Source organism: Callithrix jacchus, chromosome 2 (assembly GCF_049354715.1).
Source record: "Callithrix jacchus isolate 240 chromosome 2, calJac240_pri, whole genome shotgun sequence".
Taxonomy (NCBI): Eukaryota; Metazoa; Chordata; class Mammalia; order Primates; family Cebidae; genus Callithrix; species Callithrix jacchus.
This window is the reverse complement of record NC_133503.1, coordinates 151,967,313-151,973,312: the sequence shown is the minus strand read 5'-3', so window position 1 is coordinate 151,973,312 and position 6,000 is coordinate 151,967,313.

Genomic DNA, 6,000 nt, shown 5'->3' with positions numbered 1-6,000 from the left:
TTTGAGACGGAGTTTCGCTCTTGTTACCCAGGCTGGAGTGCAATGGTGTGATCTCGGCTCACCGCAACCTCCGCCTCCTGGGTTCAAGCAATTCTCCTGCCTCAGCCTCCTGAGTAGCTGGGATTACAGGCACGCGCCACCATGCCCAGCTAATTTTTTGTATTTTTAGTAGAGACAGGGTTTCACCATGTTGACCAGGATGGTCTCGATCTCTTGACTTCGTGATCCACCCGCCTTGGCCTCCCAAAGTGCTGGGATTACAGGCGTGAGCCACCGCACCCAGCAAGGATACACCCTGGTCTTAACTGTTGCATAATACATAATATGAATTTTAATCAAAGAAGAGCATTTTTGTTGTTGTTTTAGATAGATAGGTAATAATGCTTTCTTCTTTTATTCTGAGCAGTCAGACAAATAAAGGACTCTGAGAATTAAGGGTCCAATTGGTCTTCCTAGATATAAAGCCTAAGTCAAAAAATGACCGCACTCATTACTATTCTAATAACTGGTTTTCAGATCATTGGATGACCTTTGTCTAGCCTTTTGTCTATTAAAATGTGTATGGAACTTTTTGGTCATTAGTATAATGATTTTCAGTCCTATCTGCATAAATAAAACCAATTTCAGTAGAAAATTAGGTAGTAAAAGTGGTGTGGGATTTGGTGATCATTTCATATGTAATATTTGAGTGAATAACCATGCCTTAAGAATTTTACTGATTACAAAGGAGTAGAGTGAAATGAAGTATGAGGAATAGATGGGTTTCTTTCCTTGCAATGGATATAATAAGATCCAACGAAAACAGCATGAAGAAACTCATATTCTTCATTTAAATGGTGAAATTAAGGGCAGAGTTTTGTTTGCATAATGCCTTGACTGTTCTATGTTGGAATTACTAACCATAGAGAATGCTAAGTACCAAAATGAATACTAAACTCTGATAGGAGCTCTTAAACAAAAATGGAGTGGAGGCCAAAGGGGACAGAAGATAGGTATGTTGATAAAACACTCTCATCATTTTCTTTGTCTCATTGGATATCTTTGTGACTACATGATGGTAAAATTTTGTATTTAAGGACTTTGGAAGAAGCACCAAGGCCTTATGCCAAAGTAGACATTTTGAAGGAATAAGACTGGAAGTCAACATTTACCTGGGGTATGGAGCCCTTCATGGCTTAATGATGACCACATAAAAGAAGATAATTACTGATATCTTTTGTGTCATGGTTTGTAGGTGTGAGAGTTAAAAAAAAAAACTCAGATCTGCTTTTGAGTTCAAACTTTGGTGGAAACTAACTAATTATGGGCATGTTCTATAATATCTTAGGTCTAGGTATCTTCATCAATAACACAGGGAGAATGATAATATCTCATTATATTGTTATAAGAGTTAATTGAGATAATATATGTCAGGCACTTAAAATGTCTTGCATATAGGTAGACTCAATAAATGTTGGCTGTGAACACTGTTATTATCATCAGGATTATTATACTGTGACATGCTTTTTATGTGCCCCAGTACCCAACATTTATAACACTCACTGACACCTCACATTTCATTCTAATTTTTAAACTGCTGCTAGCATGATCTCAGACCAAATAAATGTGTACTTTAAAGTACCTATTTTGAAGAATTCCATCATTTTATTTATAGTCATGGCTATGAAGGCTTTTACAAAACTTAAACTGTGTGCCTGCTCAGTCTTAAACACTGGACATTTAGCTGTCTCTCTCCAGTGCACTTTTGTCAAGCTGCCTGCATGAAATTTCATTTTAACTAACTGTCATTTCTACTGCTCACTGTCCTTTTTAGGGTTATTCTTAACCATGCCCAAGTCCTAAGGCAATTTGGTGATGACATGTTATAAACAACATTATCTCTGTAATGAAAAGGTGGCTTGGGAGGGAAACATAGTCACCTTTAGCTTGCTGTCATGTATGGGTCACTGGGGTCATTAACACTGCCCTACTTGACCAAATACTCTCTTTTGGGTAAAGTGATGGTTTGCAGGGTGGACATGTTTGATGTGTGACTGATATAATTTGTCTTTATTTCAAGTAAATTGTTAAATAAAAAATATTCATTGAGGCTCTACTCTGTACTTTTATCATGCTTTTATGCAGATTTTTCAAACTTTATAAGCATTCATGCAACTGTACAGATCTTTCAGTTCAAATCCAACTTTGGTAATAGCTAAAATAAAGTTCCTACTTATTAGAGAAACAATAAAATATGATCATAATGAAATATATTATTTAACAACTTAATAACATATTTTTGCAATAGGTAGATCATATGGTGACCACTATTAATCCGGATTTCTTTCTAACATTTTTCCCACCTACCTCAGTAGAAGCTCAGTTGTCATTTATTGCTAAGGGAAAAGCAATCATGGCCAGAATGTTCTGGTGATTGGCTGTGTGTGCTGATCTCTGTAATTTTATAAAACTCTCCAGGGCTATCTGATAACATTCACTTCCAACTCTTTCCCTGCTCCTTCTGGAAACCACAGAGGGACTCACTTCTTCTTCATACGCTTTTTCCTCTTTTTTTTGTTTTTTGTTTTTTTGCTAGGTATCATCTTATTGGAATAGATAACACCACATGAAAAAACATATGAAGATTAAAATAAAAGTACTCTTACGTTCTTTTAAAACCTAATTTCTTCATTTTTATTTGTTTTCTTTTTCACCTTATTTTCTTTATTTTTCTGTCTATTCAACTCTACAAAGAGAGTAAAATCTTGTAATAAGCACTACTTTACCACATGTAATGAGTAAAATATTATTTTTAAATTATTTAAGGAAAATATTTAAAATGGCCAAGATAGCATGATATTTGCTAGGGTCTAAAAAGTCTCTATGGAAGAAATAGCATAGCAAATGTTCATTTAGCAACATAAACAAGGGGGTGCCTGCAGCCTTCTTGGGAATTGTCATCTTCTAGCAGCCTGATTGCACTGTTTAACCATTTTTAAATAAGGACATTTGTTCATATGAAGAAATATTTAAAAATATAAGTGAATATATGGTATCTATCATGTATTTATTCAGTCAAATTTAGATGAGCTAATATATTTGTACACTCACAACAATTACTATTCCTTCATCAAACATTGATTAAATATTGTATTTTATGGATACTGAAATAGTAAGAATAAAACTTTAATAATTCATAACAAAATATTTGCAGCATCAATTTATTCAGTTGAATTTTCCACTTAGGTCACCAACATGTATTAGAACTGTACACAGTATTTTTTAAAATCCAGAACTATAAGAATTTCAAGTAAATTGGTTATTTATAGTTAACTTATTTAAAGAACCGAGGTCAGACATGGTGGCTCAGGCCTGTAATCCCGGTACTTTCAGAGGCTGAGGGAGACAGATTGCTTTAGGTGAGCAGTTCGAGATCAGCATGTCCAACATGAGGAAACCCTGTCTCTACTGAAAAGAAAAAAGACACAAAAATTAGCTAAGTGTGGTGGCACATGCCTGTAATCCCAGCTCCTCAAAGGGCTGAGGCATGAGAATCGCTTGAATTGGGGAGGCGGATGTTACAGTGAGCTGTGATGGTGCCACTGCTGCACTCCAGCCTGGGTGATAGAGCAAGAGTCTGTTTCAAAAAAAAAAAGAAGAAGCTGAAAATTTCTGTACAGTTCTTTCCAATTCAGATCTCAATATGAATGAAAGAAGTAAAAGAAGAAAAAAATCCAAGGGCTATCAAAGCAATTTGGGGAAAATATAAAAGGAAAGGATTACAATATGTCATTGATCAAAAGATCAAATTTGTTGTCACTTGTACAACAAATTTTAACTTAACTTGATGGCTATTTAGCAACCATATCCATTAAAATATGTCTTTGTTCTAAAATTAAATATATAGTTAAAAATAAAGTAATGCCCTGCGTGATGACCTACGGTATACTTTATACAATTTGCATAGTCAAAAATAAAGTAATACCCTAAGTAATAAAGTAATAAACTATTATTTTCTTTTTAACTAAATTCTAACAAAAACGTATTTCCAACTCACTTCATATTTCAGTTTTGGCAGCTTCTTGGATAACACACTAACAAATTATAATACATTTCTCTCATGAGAATTTGACTCAGTAATCAACCTGACTTTTGAAAAAAAGATCAAAGCAGCCCGGTCAAATTAATTCTACATTGACATCTTTGCTTATTGAGATTTGACCTCTTAACACTTTATGTGTTTATTGCTGTTCATTGAGCCTCCATGTGAATGGATTGCATTTTACTGAGGAAAGACTCCTAGTGTCTATACCAGATGAATATTTAGAAATGTGAAGGCAGTTTACTATTTCTTTGGGGGTACTTGTTGTATGTGTGTCTCATACATACTTCTGGTCTGGGCAGGAGCAGGGAAATGAGAGAAAGGCAGGTGGAGGCATTGTGGCCTGGCTTTTGCTGACTCCTCCATACCTTGGGTTTGTGAAAGATCACAGATCAGAAATGGTTTTAAGCTTTAGTGCATTTGAGCGTCTAACTTCTGCTGGAGCAATGTGACAAGTCTGAGATGCCCTCATCACCAAATGTGCCCAGCTTACGTTTCCAGAAAAAGTTAATAGCTTTGACCTTTTAAGCTATTATATGAAGAAAAGGCTCTACTCACTTAAGGGCCACCCTATTGTAATCTCTACCTTTGAAGTGAGTCACGTACTAATTTCCTCTCAGGAAAGTTTAAACCAAAATATGTATAGTCAGAAGGATTACTTTTTCCTTAAAGAACCCTAAACATTTTGTATTTGTGCAGCATAATGAAAAGATACCAAATTGATGCATTAATTAAAAAAATGTGTATAAGGTACTGACTAAATTGCTACCCAACCCACTGACATTTTTTGTTTATGCAAAATAGAATTCTGTTAGTAGTTCAAAGTGAAAGACCGCGAGGCAATTTAGAATCTGGCTGTGTGAGACAGTAACTGACAGCCATAAAAATAAGAGACCTTAATTACTGACCAAACAAGTTGATGTAGATAACAGAAACTATTTGACTGATGAAAGCCTTCCTTATTGTACTTTCAACTGATACGCTAAGTTTTAGGGATATTTGAAATGACACCTTGTTGACTGTGATACCAGAAACAAAATGTTCAATAAAGGGCTCTAGAGTTCTAACTGTTTTCGGGTAAACAGAACTTAGTACCAAATCATGCCTCTGATTGCCTTTGCATTAAAATAATAATAAGGAAATGTTTATTACATCTTTACTCCACTACGGAGTTTGACAAACCTGTAATTTAGCCATGGCTGTTATCAGAAAAACCTTAAAAATGGACCCTCAGTTCTTCTGAGGCTATGCCAGAACATATATCTGTCCTTATGACCTGTGAAAATAGATGCTAGGTGGCTGACAGGTTAGAAATTAGTGACAGATGGAAGTTTATGCTTGCCCTTTCTCTACTGTATTGTGCCAATTCCTATTTTGTTCCTAAAATCCGAATGCATGGTGTTTCACAGTTTAATTACAGTGTTGTTTTTCCTTGTTGATGTGTAATATTATAGTACATCTTACAACTGATGGAGTCATAAATATGCCAAAATATGGTAGCTTCTATCCTCTGATTTTATCTATCAACTAAAAGGCTAGGATACACGAAAGACTAAAGAACTGATATTTCATGATTTTTCTATCAGTGGAAATCCATGATCTAATATCAGCCTCTGAGTGTTGCTAATAAATCTTTCTCACATTTTGCCATTTTCAGTTTCTGAGCTAGCAACTTTGTCTCTTTTATTTAGTTATGATATTATAAGTATTCTCATATTATCTCCACATGTACAAGGATTTCTCTAGAAGTAGAATTTCTGAGTCATAGGGTATACCTGCAGTCTTTAACTTAAGATAATGCCAAATTATTTTCTAACTGGTTAAAGATTTAAACCCCTACCAACTTATACACTAAATACATAGGATTTCTTATGGGCCAAATTTGACTAACATTCAACCTTATCAAACTTTTGTGTTTT